General features: G+C 35.7%; 1 long non-coding RNA gene across 2 annotated transcripts in view; it reads right to left on the minus strand.

Moving 5' to 3' along the window:
* Positions 1–523: 523 nt before the first annotated feature.
* LOC140324658 (uncharacterized) overlaps positions 524–21,401 on the minus strand; it is a 57,467-nt gene continuing 36,589 nt past the window's right edge. For both annotated transcript variants that reach the window (XR_011919563.1, XR_011919562.1), the window contains exon 6: positions 524–1,241. This is a non-coding gene — a long non-coding RNA (uncharacterized lncRNA). The remainder of the gene's footprint in view (positions 1,242–21,401) is intronic.

Raw genomic sequence — 21,401 nt, forward strand, 5'->3', positions numbered from 1 at the left:
ATGGTGTTCACTAAGATATCACCTTTTTTGCATGCTTTCTAGCCCATCAAAGATTTATCAGTCAACAATGCTGTAATCTGACCTATATGGACTGTCCCATAGTTGATAATCATCCATATTTTTGCGAACACTTGCCAATACTGCCATGAACCGATTACAATTTCCACCTCTTCTGCTCCAACTTTGAAGGATTTGGGGATGCCATGCACAAACAGAATTAAGTAACTGACTTTTGGCAATCTGAATGCATTTGGGCTCCTTATGTTTTCCCGAAACCCCAAAATAAGTAAAGCAGGTTTATAAAATGAATAGTCCCAGCTTCACATTGGGCCAGCAAATCTATTGCTTGAAAGACTTATTAAATTAAATTTGGCAACAGAAAATTTCCATTAAGCTGCTAGAGTATATCAAGGTTTCTGGTCTGACATAAAATTTACCTTACCATCTGTTGAGTCTTCACATCACATACAGATTCACTGGGATAATGTGAAATATAAAAAAATAACCACTCCAAGTACAATACACATAATTTCCTCATAGGAAAATTATAATTTATTGTGCATTTGTTTCTTATTAACGTATGTAATTCAAAGTACATTTAGTGTCTTTCATGTATTAGTCAAAAACTTCAATTACATACAGAGAAATAGATATAACTATCACAATTGTTTTATTTCAGGTTTTTAATTCAAACAAAGTAAACAGATTACTTTAATTAGTAGTTAGAATATTTGTATTTCTACAGTACAAACAGTATTATTTCTCATTCTCATATAGTTGCAGGGTAAGCCCATCCCTCAATATGTTAGGTACAACGGCAGTACAATATATACCGTAATAATAAGTAATAATAATAAAATAAATACATATTGTATTAACATGAATTCAGGTCCTGAATTTTTACAGTGTATTACATTCAACAAAGCACTTTGTTAACTTTTGTACAAAGTAATGTTGAATCATATTTTTTAAAATCAAAAACTCAGATTATATTAAAATATAGAGTTCTTAAAACTACTAAAGTATAGAAAATATTATATTTATTAAATGTTTTTGAAATAGCATAATATTATTGCAAGGGCAAACTTGTGTATTTGTTCCAGTTCAGTTTCTACAATAAACTTAAATAATAATGATGTTTTCCTCCACCTCCAGTCCATTATGCTTCCAGTTTATTTACAGAGCACATTAGCTGAGTCATGCATGCTGTTTAAGGACATTCAGTGGTTCATCTTGATGACCTGGAAGACAGAACAAACACTCAGTTACTTAATTGTCAGAAAGCGCAGAGGTCCTGATCTAAGAAAGGAAGAAAATTGCTTGCAAGGCTGTCAATCTTGGGTGATGCTGTAAGCTAACAGATTTAACGGTCTTCTCTAAAGTTTAAATCCAAACTCCAAGTTCATTTCAAAATCGAATAAAACAAATTCTTAAAACAAGCAAGTTGTTTATTGTAAATGATATATATTACACATCAAGTTGAACTTTAAAACCCCAATATGGAACTGTATTCGGCTGTAGTTATGCATCTATCCACACAGCCAAGATCTCTTCTGACTTTTTAGTTCCTGAGGTCCTACAATTTGCACCACCTCAAATCCTGTCTCTGCTCATGCTGACCCAATAGACCTGATTTATTAAAGCTCTTCAAGGCTGGAGAGGATACACTTTCATCAACGAACCAGCAAACCTTTAATAGATTTCCTAAAATTAATTTGCTATTTGTTAGCATTTTTTTTTCAATCATGAACCAGATCCATTTCAGGTTTGCTGGATCACCTAGCTTCAGTGATGAAAGTGTGTAGTCTATCCAGCCGCGGAGAACTTTATTAAATCTGGCCCAATTTTTCAACTTAGTAATTGGAAAATTTGTAGTTTGGCATCTACTGTACTTTTTATTATGTGTGTCACATGACCACATCTGATTGATCCTCCCACTAATTGATTTCAGAGATTGGGAATAATAACTGTAATGCAGTGTGTAAGCACATTTGGCCCACTTAATGAATATTCTGTCACTTTGTTTCTGTACAGTGTTTGTAGTCACTTACATTCTTGATTGACATTAGAATTTGCCTTTAGAATTTTCAATTAAAGCTTAGCTTTATTGCAATAACCCATACCAACCATACCGAATCTAATTTGTACTACAATAACTCTAGAAGAGTTAATTATGACTATGCTATGTTTTGCTGCACTTAAAACAATATCACTTTTTTCAGTGAGGGTCTTTATCCCCAAATTCAAGCCAACAGCATGTGGCCATGCCAATTGAGGGGCTCTACTTGTGCAAATTACCAAACTCAAACACTCATACGTGTAACTGCTTCCTGGACATAGATTAGGTAAGGAAGAGTTAATAAAATTAAATTAAATCAATTTTTGAAGGCTTTAAATAAATGTTACAGTTGAACTTTTGTTTTGAACTATTGTAGATTTAAAGGTTTATAAATGTCATTGCAATTATGAAAAATATTTAATACTCATAAGTATAATTTCATAATTTAGAAATATTATTAACTTACTTTTTTCTTATATACCATTTAACTATTTAAATTCTACAATGCCCCAAATATTTTACATAACCGGTCCTACATATCTAAAGCGTGCAGATTGTTCCCTATAGACTATCCTTATCTACCAACATAATTGAAGCCCATTGCCCTAATATATCATAAAGCAGCTTCTTGAGAAAGGTAGTAAATAGGTATAAATGGGGGAGCAAATGGATGCACAAATGGAAATGGCTTGATTTGGACCCAACGAGATCAATGAAATGGGCAACCAGTATTATATAAATAAATAATCTGTTCCTATCTTTGGAAAAATGTGTGAAAATATATTGTTTTGTAGAAAGAATTATCACTGCCTTGTTAGAATGAGCACCACCCCCCATGTATGATCACCTTGCGGTGAGGCCTGGGAACGGAGCAGCATGTGTCTGGCTATACAGTTTACTACCGGGATCTATTATAAGAATAGGGCAGGGAAGGTGCCTCTGGACTAGTATTATCTAGTGGAGATTTCATGGACATCACTTCCTCACCATGGATAAGTATTATCCCTGGATAAATCCTCTCCCCTCTGAGAATTTTATCATCATCTCCAAAGTCAGAGATTGTCTTTTGGACAGAGAGTGTGTCTTTAGGATGTGAAGGCCCCGGGACACCCGGATTACCCTGCATGTCAAACTGCCTATACAAACCACTTTGTGATGTTTTAATCTTCCAGTTAACTTTGGCTGGATTTAAACATCAGCCCTGGACCCCCTACAGCCAATATTGACCAGATGCCACTGGAGTCTTGTGCCTGTATTTTCCCCAGACTTCCCACCCTCGGGAATTAGATTTTGCCATCCTTCCCTTAATCACCTCTTTGTGTTTCACATAATATAGTCATGCACATATCCCGGACATGGGGGGAACACTAACAGTTGACATGCACCAGACACAGCAGAGCAACACACATATTACTAAACCCCAGACATGGACATATTTAATAGGGCAACAACATACAAAATGCAATAGCGGTGACTGTTGTATACTATGAGAAGAAGAAGGCTAGTTCTTCAAACAATAACCACAGTTTATGGGTGTGTAAGCACTCCAGTGTATGTACAACTACCCATCACACCAGTGGATGCCATTTTATACATTCATTTTCCTGTATAGCATTTTCTGGAAAATTGTGTAAAAAATTGCATTTTTCCTACATTATATTCTCTCTGTTAATTGAACTACAATATATATTTATTTATCATATGATAAAAATTATATACAAATGTATCTAATCTAATCTAAACTTTATTCAAACACATGTAAAGTCAGATGCTAAGAAGTAATAGGATTACTTATTCTGTCAAAGTATCATATGAACCTACAAACATATGTTTAGGCTGATGCAGAACAATTTTCTAAAAAATATTTATTATATTAATGTATTTATTTTATTATTGCAACCAATCAAAAGTCTTTTCTCTAAGACGTAATCCCTAAAACTGGTCACTTGGGACTCTGTAAGATCGAATGCACTGAGCTTGTGTAAGGCTTTTGGTGACCTGGGGAGCACCAAATTAAATACCAAGCTATAGCAGTAGGAATGCATTCCATACATGACTGCACAGGTTTCCTGGAATAGTCAGTTTTTAATAAATAACCATACTGAGTGTGAGAAAAGATCACTAGGACACAAAATTATTGGAAGTTTTTATGATAGTCCCTACGTAAAAATGCTGTTACACATCATATAGATTGTGTTCCCTAAACACACGATTTCTAGAAACAGTTCTCCTTATAACAATGCAAACAATATCTGGAAAATAAATGCAACATTAAATAAAATATGAAACTACAAATAGCACAGTTTTAGTAAATTGATAAATATATACAAAATATTTTTAATTATAAATCAAATTACTGAATATTTATTTGGAAATCTATGAAATAGATGAAATCCAATTCCATGATATTGTGGTATTTGTCTAATATATATTTGTTTCACATTGCTTTATAATTTTTAGAAATAGGCACTATAGTTATAAACATAAATCATTAATTAGTCATTATTGGAGATATAACTGAAAGGAGCCTGGGGAAAATCTAAATCTTGAGTCCTGATCATTACAGCTAAAATACATTTTTCCTTTTCAAATAAATCTAAAAACAAAGAGGCTTAAACAATTAATTTGTGCAGGGACAGAGAGAAAGTAACTGTTCTGTAAAAAACATAATGTGAGCAAATTGCTCTTAAATAAAGGTAAAGTAGTATTTTTACTTGGGCTCAAATAATCATGAGTCCCTCAATGCCCTGAATCAGTTTGATTTTTCTTTTAGTGCCACACCTGCAATGTGATTAAAATACCATAAAGAATGCAATTCAAAATTAAACAATTTTATTGTAATATTGGTGTTTGAAAAGGCTTTTATGTGGATTACTCAATACATCAAAACATTTTTTAAGAGTCCGTGTCGCTTGCATTATACCAGATTTTGGCATTCAGATAAGTCGTCCTGGGTCCATTGAGCCTATTTAATCCTTTCAATGCATCTATCTTGTACCTTCATTACAGATTTTATTAATTGAGATATAATGAATGCAAGGTGCCCAGTACCATAACGTGGTGTACTCAGAAGAGTCAACACGTAGAAGCTTCACGGTCTTTCTGTTAGCATAATCAATTCATTATTTGTTTAAAATCAACTGGAAGAATTCTCCTATTATGAATCATACTTCTTTTACAAAACCACACAAAGACTACCAGGTTTCAACCTTAAAATGATCCTCAAACCCATGGCCTCCATACAGAAAATTTTGTGAGCGTGATTTTAATTTGGTAACTGCTGGTGGATTTTACTCCTAACTAATAAAGATCTCTTTCTTTGCCGGTTTCCCATTCATGCACTTAGGGAGGTGTTGCCACCCCACCCCCTCTGTACACCCCATTGCCCATTTCGTAAAATCATGGGGAGAAACTTTCTGGACAATTTAATCTCTCCAGGGTGTTACTTAGCTAAACCCCTTTCACTATCAGTTTTTTTTTGTTCACCCCTCCTCTTTCTGGCCTTATTTTCCTTCAAGTCTAGATTAAATTTTGCAACCCCTGATATCTTTCTTTCTCTTCCAGACACATGCTGCTTATGTAAATGAACTTCTTTATACTGCTTCCCTGTCTAAGGACCTCAGACTTAAATGTGTGCAAAAGCTGCTCTCCCCTGCTAACTCTTTAGCACAATTACACCTCTATTCTGTTACTGAGGCCTGGTGAGGGAAGAAAAAAATCATTTAAAACTAATAACACGTGCTGGCTAGCTCAGATAATTACTAGGAAGTCAGTTTATGAGAACGGTTAAATATCTACAAATGGAATGAATAAAAAAAATATTAAACTGGACGATTCAAGCCTATGCTTCATATATGTGGCTCCTGTAAATATTATATTAAACATATATGAACACATTTTTCATATATATATGTTAGAGAAAGACATGAAATCGTTATATTTTTTATGGACTGGATGTGACCTTGCTAAAGCATCTATCTCTTGCTATTGTTTAATCTGCATAAAGATCGCCATTATTTGCAGCCATCGTGGAACATATTGGGTGATGCCACTGCTACGCGTAGATAAATTATTATGGAGTGCAAGCAAAGCATTTAAATGGTTAAATAAAAGGGACTATTTTGTCAGTCAAGGTCCGTTATCTGGAATTGTAAGAGAGCAGACAGCCTCGCATCTCCAGGCCTCCTTCCTTTCAGTGTGTTTTTGCAGACATTGTCCTCCTAGCCTCCTTGTTTCACGGTACAGTTTATGCATGGTCTTGTGTGTAAAGACAAATAGAGAAAGCAGGAGGGGGAAAGCTCTTTTTTTTACTCCCAGAGACACACAGGAATGTGTCAAAAGATGGAGAGAAAAAAGGAGAGAAGAGAAGAGTGGGAACATCAAGGCCCCTGACTAATGAATATCAAGTTTGCCCTTGAACCTCACTGGGCTTTGCCATTCCCAGGCCCCAGACAAGGGCTGAGGCATGTCTGAGCCCAGCTGCAGGGGGACTGGGCCATGGTTCATCTCAGACACTTTGACAGGCCAGTCCTTTACCGTGCATATCTAAGGCCTGCCTAGCAGCTCCCCTGGCAACCAGGCAGAGCAGGAGCCCAGTCCGAAATCTATTCTGTCCTGCACAGAGGAACTAACTGGGGTTGTGACTGGCTGGGAGAAGAACGGCGAGTATTGTGGGACTGTTTCTATGCTAGCTTAATCTCACACAATGACAAGAACGGCTCGGAGAATTTATTATGGTATAGACATTAAAAAAAAACTTTTTACGCAAGCTCAAAACTATAAGAAACTTGTTCACTTTCGAAAACCTCTCTAATGCATTTTGCTTCAACAAATGGAAGCTTTTAGGCACGTAATATGGCCAAACCATGTCAAATCATTTTATGGGAACCCAACTATTAAGGAGAGATCCAACATATGCAGGTGTTAAACTAGCTTTTAGACTGGTAGAAAATGTAAATTTATGTAAATTTTACATTTTTGTTCTTAGAGTATTTTATGTTAAAAAATGTGAGAGCTTGACAAGAAGAGAGATTCTAACAGTTTTTTTTTTAACTTCGAAGAGCTCAAAAAAACTGTAACAGCAAGAAATAGTTTGCAAAAGAGAAATTCAACCCTTGTAAGTATATAAAAAAGGGGAAAGCTTGAGGATTTCTTCTGCTAGTAGAAGATTGGGCTATAGATTCTGGATGGATAGATTTGGCAACAATATTCTCATGTTTATTGGTATGTTAGGGGAAAGAGTTAAATCAATTGGGTATTTATAAAGTAGTAGTTTCATCACCATACTTTGCATGATTTGCTCTTTTTATAACAGCCGGATTCTCACTTCTTTACGCCCTTCAACCATTATTGTTATACTTTATAAAATTTGGATACACCAATAAAAATAATTTGGTACTCCATTACTGGCAAACATATAAATTGGCGACAACTTTGCACCCAATTGCCAGTTTGCTTTTGTTCACAATATATATATATATATATATATATATATATATATATATATTTTTAACAAATAAAATTTCATTGATATTGCTCATTTAACTGTTTACAATTGCATACCCATCCACCAGAAGAGGCAACATTAAGTCAGAAATGCTTCATACCAATAGCCAGTCCATGGGATTGCTTATTGATTTTCTTAGTAGCAACCAGGTGAATTCTGCTAAATGATCGGCAGCGTTCCCATTGGCTGATAGTATTTGGGGAGCACTGAGAATAGACACATTAATTGAACAAAGAGTAGGCATTCCCATTCAATTTTAGTCATTATATTTGTCAAAAGTTGATGCTCCTATCTAATTAAAATGTTTGTTTTAAAAGTGTATGCCCACCTTTAGTATTTTGAACCCTTCTGCTGGCTGTAAGAAGGTGGGTAATGTGAATTGTTTATGGTGCTTCTAACATTTAAGCACCTTTCTCTGATTTAAATTCCATTTTAATACTTATTGGCTTTTTGGAGTTATAGAATTCCTTCTGCTTGTGTGAACTTAGTATATTGCCCTCACAAGCTCCTGTTCTAGTGTCAGGACCATACAAGGACAATCTATGTTTTACATAGCCCTATAAACAGAAAGAATAAAAGAAAACCTAAAAAATACAAATCTCCTCTGAAACTGTTGAAGACCTATGAGTTTTCATTTCTGGAGTGTAAGCCACAAATTTATTAACAAGCCAATATTCACAGCAGTCAAACTTTAAATCTCAATAAATAAAGCAGATGAATTTGCTGTAGTGTACTGTTAGGTTTGCTTAGGTACAATCAGTTCTTACATAGTTTAAACACCAACAATGCAGGAATTATAGTACCCAATCAAATATATATTTTAATTTTCTCAACATGGGCAGAAAACTAGGCGCTAATTTGTTTAAAGTTATATAGGCATTGTTACCCTTAAACTTTTTTTTATTAAAAGTCGTGTTTTTAGACTGTATATGACATATTTTAAATAATACTATTAGGTAATATTCCAAGGATGAGTGTCAATCACATTGAAAGTCTTTGAGACTAACAATAAATGCATTTTAGATCTATGCAGAGCTTTCTACATAACTGTTTCCTGAACTAATGTGTTTTGAGCTTATTCTCATGCCAGAGAAAGATTTTAGTCTGGGTCGGTATAAAAATAATGCAGAATATTAGTATGTATCACACTTTGTACTCCCTTTCTTTCCTATTTCTGTAGATGACACATGGTTTAGAACAAGTTCTCCTGCTATACATCCCAATGTAAATCATTTAACACATGGCATTTTTCCAGTACTCCCATATTCAAGATTCTGGTGTTAACACTAAATCTCTTGTGTGAACTCTTTTTAGTAGAGAACAGTAAAGGTAGCTGGAGCTCCTCTTCCTGGACTGTATATCAGTGACGCTTTGTTTTGTTCTTTAATGCCTATAATTTAGCTTTTGTTTTTAGTTTATATCCTGCATATGTGTTGTTACTGAATGAACACTTGTTTTGGGGTACATACCCAAATGAATGAAATGTCTAGTGCAGAAAGCGAAGATTATATACAAAAATAAAACAGGCCACTTTTATTATAATAGTGTACTGCCATATGGTTCATTGGGTGGAATTACTACAGTAGTTCACTTAGTAAAGTGAATTATCATCTTGCAAGGGGATTTTAACTTAGAGTGGAGTGGAAATTCACTTTGCAAAAAATGTCCAATGATTGTAAAATGCAAAGAATGATTGATTTATGTTTGCACAGAACTGGATATTTAAAGTCAGCTTTACATTATTCATTAAGCTAAGTTAAAATTCCCTTGAAAGGGGATAAATAACTTTCTAAGTGAACAGCCAATGTCCCTTTATTAAATCAACCCTAAATCAATAATAATAATAAATCAATAATAATAATAATAATAATAATAACCCTAGTGTTAAAGGTTACTATGTATTGTGGCCTGCTACATAAACAAATCCATGTTTGAAAAGCTGAATTTTAGCCGTGACTTTTTTCAACTTTTGCTATTTTGTTATATAATATATGTAAATTGTTATATTAATATTTGGGCATTGTCTGCCTGACTATGTTTTATTTCAGCTAGGAAGCTCAGAGAGCAAAAAAGCATACACACATAGACTGGAGATGATAGACTATCGTGGGATAATCTGGATGACCCAGCAAACCTGGAATTTTTTTCTTAATAATCATTTCTTATTATTTGGCATTTTTTTTAATCCTGCACCAGATCCATTCCAGGTATGCTGGATCACCCAGGGTCACCCATGAATGTTTATCTTCTCCAGTCTTGGAGAGCTTTAATAAATCAGACCCATAGTCCTTTTCTATTTCTAAGGGGCTAGCAAACTTAATTTAGTGTCAGTTTGGAGTATATATTTTTCATTTGATTTGTTTTATGGGTATTTTAAGTTTGTACTTTTCATTTATAATGTCCTTGCTGTTTGAACTTTGTGAATGAGTCAATGGGCATGAGATAATCTTAACATGATCTAGTCTATAAAGTCTTTCCAAGCACCACCTAGCTCTCAGATCTTGGGGAAACAACTAAACATCTACTTTGTATGCTGTAGACTAGGTGATATTGTCACAGCACAAACACATGCACACTTGAGTAATATTTATACACCACTGGCATTCACAAGTTATCACACATTTTTCACCACTAATTGTTAACATGTTCAGAGAAACTTTTAGGGAGAGAACATCTTTTACTTGGGTTACCTATTAGAAATAATTGAATGCTTTGTAAACCCAGAGTCATGGAACCAAAAAAATAATAAAATGGCAACCTTTTTAGAAATAAAATGCAAGCTTATAAAGGTTTACATGGAGAGGTAATAGAAAAATTAGTGTATAGTGTATATGGATTTCAACATTTTGGTTAGTGATAGTTTCATTCTCCCGCTCCTGGATGAAACAAGGAACCCTACAGAAACTAAGCAACCACTGACGTCATTTGACTAGCACCATGTTTGCTTGTTTTGCTTATTACAAAAGCTCAACAAATAAAGGGTAATCTAGCTGGGCACACCAAGAAGATAATCCAAACTTGTTACACAGATTCCAGTAAACCGCAGTCCATCCGGTAAAAAGAGAATGAGCTCAGCCTTTCAAAGTACACCGTCTTATACACAAGATGCAAGTATGACTCATTTTGCTTTGTTCACTGCCAGTGTTCAAATAACAGAAATCAGATTCTCTCTATGCAAAGCCTAAAATACGGTTTTCATAAGATGTTTCCTAGAAAATCTGGTAGATCAAATATCACCTGCCAATGGTAAATCATAGGTCTCTTAAAAGCTTGGCAATCTATCAAAACTCACTGCTGTGATGTGACTATAGCCACAGCTAAAAATCCCTTGCTTTGAGACAGAGGGCCTGATTAATTAAAGCTCTCCAAGGCTGGTGAGGATACACTTTCATCAGTGAAGCTGGGTGATCCAGTAAACCTGGAATGGATTTCTATTTGCTAGCAAATGTTTTGAATCCTTGACCAGATAGATCCATTTCTGGTTTACTGGATCTCCCAGCTTCACAAAAGAAAGTGTATCCTCTCCAGCCTTGGATAGCTTTAATAAATCAGGCCCAGAGAGTACATTACAAGCTAGAAAAGGTTCTGAGACAAGAGCTTTAACCAGAGGTTATCTTTACAATGACCACCAAAGTCCTAACAAAGAGTCCGAAGAATTCAAAAAGCTTTCTCAGTGGTTTGTATGCATTTTGGACACTAAAACTCAGACCAATTATCATTCAGCCAATTGCTACAAGATACTAGTTGAGATGTAGAGCTATGACAAGGTTTAAGATTAACTCAATAATGCAGGTCACATCCATAGAAATATTTCAAATAGGTGTCCTTCTTCATATTACTGATTCAAACCTATTATTAAGTGCTTTGTATGCGTGCATGGCTTAATCTATTCCCAGCCTGCCTCCACTACTAGGTTTTATGATTTGTCCCTGAAATGTATGTCCCTGGAATTTTTCTTTGCTTTTATATATACCGCTTGTACTATTCATATTCATGTGTTTGCTCCTTTGTATTCTATTAATAGCCTTCTGTATTGTACATGTATATTTGTTGCAGATAAAATTTGAAATACTAAATATATAAAATAAATGATATAAAGTGTTTCTTTTACACATAGAATTCTACGGTCTAGCAGCCCACACACTCGCTGTGCACAATTCAGAATCACTGGGCCAACACCAGAGCATCCCTGGAAATTACTTCAACATGCTGGCAACTAGGCAATATTCAATTTAGCATTGTAATACACAGGAGGATACAGAAGTGTCTTTACATCTGCCAAACATGTTCAGATCTATCTTCCCCCATTCTACGCCACCATCAGAATAAAATCCGAATAAAACCCACCATCACATGAGTCAATTCCACGCACTGTGCTCACAATAGCAAGAGATGCAGAGCCACGCACGAGATCTGATCCCTAGCTTTACACGCCACTCTGCCTTGCATTCTGTCCCGTTACTGGCACAAAGCCCCCAACAGCCCATCCGCGGATTATCACCCTTATCTGCAGATTAGAATAGACAGGGCCACAGCTGAGCTTGGAAGCATGCAAAGGAACGCCTACCTTATTCTTCTGCACAGGCACATCCAAACACACACAAGCTTTTCTCCATCGAGCCATAGCCAGCCATGTTATTTTCCATGGTACCGAATGGGTTACAAAAGGCTCTAGCCACATCCATGATTAAATTTGTACATTCCTAGTGATTATACTGCATGCAGCAATAAAAGAACCTACAATACATTGGGCCTGAGAGGTTCATTCTCCCTGTTGATCTTCTCAAAAACCTTTCTATGGTTTTTTTTATAGATGGCCGTAGTGCCTAAGTGCAGCCAAGACTTCACTTTTAAATGCAAAAGCCTATAAATCTTCAATCATATCATCTTTTTAATGTAGATCAATAGTGAATATAGAGACAATATTCCAGTGATTTATCATATATTCACTAATTTAGGCTACACTATAGGAAAATGTAATTTATAATGATTTTCAGTTGCCTCTAGAATTTTTACTAAAATCAGAATTTGTCAACTGCAAGCTTATATATTCAAACACAGATGTTAGATCTAAATCAAAGGCTTAGCAAATCTCACTAATCTTTAATCACAGTTGCCACAAATGAATAGGCATGCTACCTTACTTGAGTTACCAGCATGCATACAATGTTAGCATCCATTGGTGACTATATAAAACACACATTGATGAAATCGGGTCTAATCTGGGTGCATTGACATGCCAGGTTCCCTAAATGTTCACCAACAGATTGATGGGTGTGGGTTTCCATAGGGAATGATCAATAAACTCAAAGGGAACTATATACTTTTAAGTATTTTTTTATTATTTAGTAATTATTTAGTAATACACATAAGATGGTCCATACTGTATTAAATATAGAGATTGTGTAGAACAGGCACTAGAGGAAGGATAGATTAGCTACCCCAATCAATATTCCAAAATATATGTTATACATACAGGGAATGCATTGTTGAGTGCACTGATACTTGAATTGCCAATTCTGCATGGGAAGATCATGAATATTTTAAAAACAATGAACTATCCATAGATTCCTTCTAAAGTGTTAAATGATCATTGGTGGTATGCAGGAGATGATGTAGAATGTTACTGAGATTTGGATTACCTATTCTGCACGAGAATATTGTGAGAGATCAAGCAAATCTATGGGAAGATCTGAAGGTCAAATGTGTTTCATAATTGTAGTTAATGATATGACCAGCATTTAACATGATCCAATGTGTTGGCCAACTCATAAACTCTCATGTGTTGAAAAAAGCAGTAAACCCTTGTACAGCAGTACAATCCAGAAAGCAGAACTATTAGATAATATGTATGCCTCATGTACAAATATAATCATTAGTACATAGGAACAGGATAGTAAAACATTAGCATGCATTGGAATATTTTTTTAACTCAATATGATTTTTTTACATGAATAGTTTGAAAACAATTGATCAACTATATATTTCTTCTAAAGTGGCAAATGGAATGCAGAAGCTGCTGAAGAATGTAATTGAGAATTGGATTACCCATTCTGGATGAGGATATCGCCAGAGCTCAAGCAGATGTGACGAGACGTAAAGGCTAAATATGTTTTATAAATGTGGTTAATGATATGGCCAGCATTGTATATAAAAAATACCTAGCAACTAATCAGGAAACATATATGGTCCTTGGTAATTTTCTTTGAATTTATTAATAAATGTTGCCTCCCGCAGCTGCCTTTACATCAAAAATAATGCTCCTATTAATACTTATATTTAAACCATCAAAATCGCGCGCATAAAAAGCAGACGATTAATGGCTCAATGCAGAAAATCATACTGAGGCATTGTTGTCCCTCTATGCCAAAGCTGGCAGCTATCGCCCTGCCTTCCATCATTTGCATTTATTTACCGCTAGTCACTGCCAGTGCAGTGAAGGAGTTAATCTTTCTATCCTGACATAGCCATAGCACAGCCTGATTACGTGACTTTAACTGGGCCAACCAGCCTTTCCAGTGAAAACACATTATCCACATATTCATTAAGGAGCTTTCCTCATATGGAAATTTTTTTTTATCCCTGAAGGCACTTCTTTTGCAGTTGAACATGGTAAAGACTTTACAAAGCAATTTGCGTCTTATAAAGGCAACCAAGAAAGTAAAGAAACTGGTTATTTATGTGAAGTGGCTATGGTTTGATTTAATAATGACCAACCTAGCCATAAAAAATGTGAAAGACACAAGATGTAATAATTTTTTTGTCCTTCAATAAGGCTGCAAAATTCTACCCATATGGAAAGCCTGTGGTTTTCAGCAAGAGCATCCAGAATGTCTACTGGAAGCAGAAAAGCTACATCTCCTATTGTCTATTTGGTGCCAAATTGGAATGGTCGCTGGACAGATCCATTTTGGGATAAATGTGGGTCATCGTCAAAGCAATACAATGCTTTAGTCATAAATGATTTTTATCAGGTATTTACATTAATCATTTTATTTGAGGACTGCAATAATTTAAACTAATAGCACATTTACCCAAATTACATTTTTTAGGTAGATGTTAAAGTAGACCCCATTATGGCTTCCATATTGTTTTGCTGCAGCTGGCAATTGACATCAAAGTTCTCCTAATATCACCCGTTATAAGAATACACGTATAAAAACTTTGATACACTTCGTGATGTTTGATACCCTTTTTATTCTTTATATCTTTTACTGATTGCCTTAAATTTGTGTTATATATTGAGAACATAAGCGTTGTCTATCTACCATTATGACTTTTGTTGTCAATAGTAACGTTCTCTAATAGTACAGTAGTCCTTTAATCTTTGCTTTTCTATTAGGTTTTGTTTTGTGTATTGTTAACAACAAATGTGTCATTGCTGTACACTTACTGGAACATTGGGTCTGATTTAATAAAGCTCCCCAAGGCTGGAGAAAATACACTTTCATCAACGAAGCTGGGTGATCCACCAAACTTGGAATAAAACCGGTCCAGGATTCAAAATATTTGCTAGCAAATAGTAAATGACTTTGAAAAAAAATTATCACAGGTTTGCTGGATCACCCAGCTTCACTGACAAAGTTTATCCTCCCCAGCCTTGGAGCGCTTAAAAAAATCTGCATAAGGAATTATTCTTGATGCCCTTCATATTGCAATAAAAAGCTGAAAGAATATTCTGTAACAATTAGGGGTAATTTTGCTAATAAATCTGTATAAATATATATAAATATATATATATATATATATATATATATATATATATATACTGGTGTTACTCTTTTGCTATTGGCTGAGCCATTGTCATATAATTTGAAATGAACTAGCAAACCGAATAGCAGACCAGAAATAAATGAGACCTTCTTCCGATAATGGCCTTGAAAAAGTGCAACTTAAGGTGAGCTTCTTACATTGCTTCATACGATTCAAATGTGACAATTATCACATCTACATTGATACATGAAAAGATATTTGCATTTTTATCACATTAAAATTCTGTCTGCAGGCTATCACATTTAATGTGGATCTAATTATGGGTCAGGGTTACTAGTGCCGTTGACTGGTCCACACATGAATGGCTTTTTCCTATATAAATTTTGGTGGGGTTCCATATTATAATAGTTTATTAATATTAGTATATTATATTAGTCTGAGGAATAAACTTATTTCTTAAATCCGTTCTACCCTCTCAACTTTCAAAGTATCCCAAGACTATAGACATATAGAGATCTCAAGTTTTAAGAAATCTATAGAAGAAATGGTGTGGGCAGGCTTTCTACGCCATGAGTTCTACACCATGATACGTGTAATATTTTTACCCATTTTACTTAAATTACACATTTTTATTTTAAAAGATTAAGCAGTAACACATTTAGCTTAACTTTAATATTTTAAACATTATCTAGATATTGGGTATATTGTAGTAATGTGTATTCCCCTACAATTGAGAGTTAGTTCATCTTTAAGTAGTTATTGGCATACATTGCTCTGCATTGGCCCTATCTGACCACACACTGATGTGTTGAGATTGCCAATACTCCTTGATCCAGGGAAATCTGGTTTTAGAAGGCAATAGTAGTTATGGGTTATGTCAAATTATGGCTGGTAAATCGAACTGAGATCTATTTGGTCTAGGTATTATTGCCAGCCAATGTGCACTGCAGAACCCTAAGGCAGTGGTCCCCAACCTTTTGGAGCTTGCAGACCTCTAAATGCACGGACTCCATATGGCGCTTGCACGGAGAGTCATCTGTCACTCAAAGGGGAGGAAACTTCCCCCAAGAGTGACGTCATGATGCCAGAACCAAAAACATAACCCACCCACCTCCCGAGCCTGCGATGCGTACTGGAGATGTGGTCAGTAGCTCTGGCCAGTGTCCCTCCCCAAGCGGGGTCCTTCTTCTTTTAGTGGGCCAAGGACCAGGGGTTGGGGGCCCCCATTCTAAAGCATATGTGATCCACCTTCAATCCACCCAAGATCATAGCAGCCCACAAACCTAACAGTCCTTTTGGCAAAAAGTCAGATACCTGTCTCAGTCCTGGCCTGCAAACCAGCTATGTTTTTTCTACAAAGACTAAAATTATGCAACTTTGACCAAACTTTAATGTTTTCTGATTCTAATAGAAAGCAATACACTTTTTTGGGCATAACTTCCATGTATCTAAATCAATAGTAATCATGAAATTGTGGGGAATTTTTTATGTCCCTGGGCAGATTTAATCGAAATTTGGGGGAAAAGGTCTTTTATGATAGTTGGCAAAATACATGCTAATCCCTGATCCTAAAAGATCCTATAAAAAACAGCATTTGCTAAACAGCACCAAACATCACCTGGGACATTTACCCCAGAATCCAGGCCATATCTGAATAAAGAATACTCTACCTGTTCCTATGTAATCTTCCTGTACACCTTAAAATATATATCCATGATGATTATTGAAATTTTGTTTTCTTTCATAACTAAACATGTCAGTTTCTTAGAACACAGACACAAGTGTGCAGTATTGTCCTTTTTGTAGTAATTATTTAGCTATATTATCACACAGTCCTGGACAAATCTCATCATGCAAATGTCAAAGTCAGTTTTGGGTAGGACTTCCCCTGTAATTAGAAGTGGAGCATACTTCCCAATTCTTAGTTCAGGTATTCAATGCCTGTGAAATAAGTCAATTTACTTCTGTATTGTACAACAAAGTATTGGAACCAAAAGTTTTGCTCAGACCTACACTAAGAGATGATGTAAGCTGCCATTTCTGAACCTGGTTCTGAAAAATACTGCCTGTCTTCCTGATTTGTTTGCACTGCAATTAGAAACTTATCTTTTGCTCAAAAGATCAATCTTCTAACAAAGAAGCATCACCCCTCAAAGAGAGAATAAAAGTCTGCCACACTTCCAGCCAGCTCAGCCATCATGAGATAATAAAGCTACATGAGTTTGACCCTTTCAGGAACATTAAAAAAAAAGAATTCTGCTCCTAGAAGTAGTAAGGATGTTGCAAATCTTTAGGAATAAGGGAAAATGTTAACTAGCGTTCTACTTTAAACTTCCCCCATAAATTATTTTTTGATTGCTACATTTTCCCAAAACTGTATTATTTGGAAACCTTTATTTATATCTAGATAAATACTAATAGATCTAAGGTTGATTACACAGTCAGATTGTAAAGTGTATGGTCAGCTTTAGCCTGTTTCTTCTCCTATTTTGTATTAGATTATATGTTTTCATCACATATGTTTTCCTTTTCTGATTTGTACAAAAATGCCAGACAAGCATTTTTAGGCAGCTTTAAGCAAATACCATGCAAGAATTGACCAGCTGGTCCGATTTGACATTGATGTGCTTTTAAAAGGCAGCAAGCATGAAAAATTGTTATACACTAATAACAGGTATGCCACAACGCCACAATAGTTGTTTCATCTGGCAAACTCTTGATGTGTAAACAAAGGCGCAACAGCCCCCTTCCATGGACTGTGACATTATTCATCATTACGTTACATTATTACCTGGCACCATTCATTTAAATGTCAGTGCTAGGTACAAGGCTATATTTTATATATAATGGCATGTCCAGCCTTTGGGTTGCACGCCTTTTTTTCCTAGTCATTTGATTAGCTTTATGTGTAATGCAATTCCTAATGCATTTTTCATGCATGGATTTTTATATTGGACATTTTTACAGTTAGAAGACAAAAATACTATTGTCTACATCCTTGTAGATGTACAACAGTAGATATGTTTGTAATGCTAGTCATGCATTGGCTTCAATATTTTCTGAAGGTTCACCTTAAAGTACTTTGCGCAAGTGTCTGTCTTACCCACTCAACAAAACTCTTAAGATCTGGCATTGGTATACATGATGCCAGATATAATTCAATCTGAACTGCAGTGCATAAAAATGCCAAGCTGCCAGCAACAACCTCATAGCTACTTTCTTCTTTCTCAAAAACAGTTGCGGCGTAAGCTGGGCATCCATGCCACTATGCACATTTGCGCTTTTAGTATTATAACATCATTACATTTCATAGATCAGTGATTCATAAGCAATAGTTCAGCCATTGTCAGCCATTTTGTTATAGAGCAAGTTTATTAGTTCAGGTACCAATTATACATTCCCTACACATGCAAAACCATTAGGTTTAACAATAGTCTTTTAAAACCACATAAACCAATGATATGTACCTTATCTCTTTATTTATAAATCTTTAAAGCCCAACTCCAGTCACAGATCCAAGCCAAGTAGCTGTACTGTACATTGCAAGCAATACTTTTCTAAGTGGCAGAAAGTTAAGCTTTGCTTCTCCTTTGCTTTTGGACCACTTTGAGTAAAAGAGCTCCATTGAAATTAAATTAACACTGGGAATCAATCCAATAACTACAAAAATGTACAGACTATACAGCATTTAGGGGAGTGAGGGTGAACAATTGACACTAGTGCTTCAATCATGTATCTTTCTAAAACAGGCCAGAAGTACAGTACAGTGATCCGGTCATAACTTACAATGGAGGAGAGAGTATATTTGTTTACACATGAGAACTTACAATATAAATAATTTACAATACATATAATAACGCCCCATAACTCATTGAAAAGCTGAAGTCAGGTTGAGAAATGCCGATCAGTTGTGTAGCACAGTCCATGGAAACAACATTAAACCATTTTATTGCTGGGGGTCTCAGGGAATCATTGCTAAAACTAATTATTTGGAGGTCATTGGGGCCTCTTACATTGGTAGCTAGAATGTTCACCCTTTTAGGCTGCATTAAAGACAATTTTCTCCCACATCCCAAAAACAAGCAGTTAGATTGATTGTTTTCCCCTAAAAGACTTTTAGGCTGTGTAAATGACATATACCTATGGGAGGAACATTAGATTTTGAGGCACAGTTAAGGATAGTGATATGACAATAGATTTTGTAAAGCGCTGTGCAATGTCAGCACTTTATAAATACATATAAAAAAGCGCTATATAAATACAAATAAAAAATAAATACAGGTAGTCCTCCAGTTATGGTCATATGGATGACTCCTAGAAACGAACGGGGCTTCCCTGCTCGCTCGTGTGCAGGACAGAGGCTTAATGGGGGAGGGGGCAGTTTGCATAACTTGCAGAAGAAATCTTTTGCTAAACACAGCTGAGGTTGTGGGTGATCTTAAGAGCTGAGCTGATCTGTAGCATCTTTAACTCTTTAATGAACAAGACAAACTCTGCATCTGTTTCTTTTTTCATATCAAAGCACAGCTTGTTAATGAATGTCTCTCTCCATAAAGTTTTTTTTTGTTTGTGATTATATCACAGTGAGGATTTTATACAAAAACTGATACCACACTGCCTAATAATATGTTGAGACAAACATTTGTCCTAATTGCATTAAAAAAAATATCGTACCTGTTCCGACTTACATACAAATTCAACTTAAGAACAAACCTACAATCCTTATCTTGTATGTAACCCGGGGACTACCTGAAAATTAGAACTGTGCAGTGGTGTTGGCCCCAGGACAAATATCATTATTACAATATAAACTAGTATATATATGCAGGCATGGTTGAATTTGGAGATCAATTACCAGTTTAAGGAATTCCTAGAAACCTCCATGAGACCCCGGTTGGGAATGGCTGCTTTAGACAGTCCATACATGATGATAACAAAGAAAACGTATCCTCCTGCCTCCTTGCATTGACATATTGGTAAGACAATGGCAGAACTAGTATAGTAGGTTAACACAATAGATTATTTCTCATCCAATAGGGAGACACAGAAAGCTTCAGAGGTGCATGAACAGTGGTGTCACATTCCAGAATATGATCACACAAATGTGTAAATTACAAATAAACCCAAAGAGGCTGAGTAGTCTTTTGGCAGAATGGGTAGTTGATAAGTATGTTTATCCGCTGGGTATTTAACAGTTCGGTAGAATACCACCTTGACACACTTACATTCTTTTAGTCTAGACAGACCTATTGCTTTTCAGCTTATAGGCATACGTTTACTATATTTGTAATTCTAGAAAATAGCAAATGTACAATATGAAAATAAATACTGTAAGGCAAGGTTTTATATCTAACCACCCTCGGAAAAGGTCATACCACAGGATTTATTTCTCCAACCACAGTAAGTGACAAAATGATCACATATACACCTTGTGGCATGTAAACTAGAGGAGTTAAATGTTTTACGAATACCCAAACACGGTGATACATCCCCCAGAGTATTATTAGCAGCAATGCATGCAGGAATGTGTTCCATTTAGACAAAAAAGAAAATAAATACATCTATGCTTGTATGCAGTGCATGCCTCCGCCTTATACAGCTGTGCATATTAACCATTTTCTAGGTTCTCTAGAAGCAATATCACATATTACATCTCCGGAATGTCTCCCGTGATTGCAAATATAACCACCAGCATTTGGTTTGACTGCAGAATCACCACAGTAACATAATAACATGAAATTCCCCTTAACTGAACTGTTTTCCTGCCTACATGTACTGAAATCCCTCATGCCTATGAATGAGTTAACTCTGGTGCTATATGCCAGCAGTTCAAAATGTCTGCCTTAATCCAATGAACGTGGAGGGGTGTGTGTATGCCACTGAGGCCAGGTTCTTGCAGCATATACTCCTGTTCTTCCCTCCGGAATACACACACCATATGAAAGACATGGCAGTACTCAGGGAGAGAATTTGTTCTTCCTTCCTCAACACCCTTAATGTACATACTCCAATTCCCTTCATAAAGACAGACAACCCGCCAACCCCCCCACACTTTTTCCCTCATCGCTCCCTAGAATAAATTAGCGCTGGGCATCAATGCAATTTCGGCAGGCATAAATTTAA

The sequence above is a fragment of the Pyxicephalus adspersus genome, chromosome 2 (assembly GCF_032062135.1).
Source record: "Pyxicephalus adspersus chromosome 2, UCB_Pads_2.0, whole genome shotgun sequence".
In the NCBI taxonomy this organism is placed as follows: domain Eukaryota; kingdom Metazoa; phylum Chordata; class Amphibia; order Anura; family Pyxicephalidae; genus Pyxicephalus; species Pyxicephalus adspersus.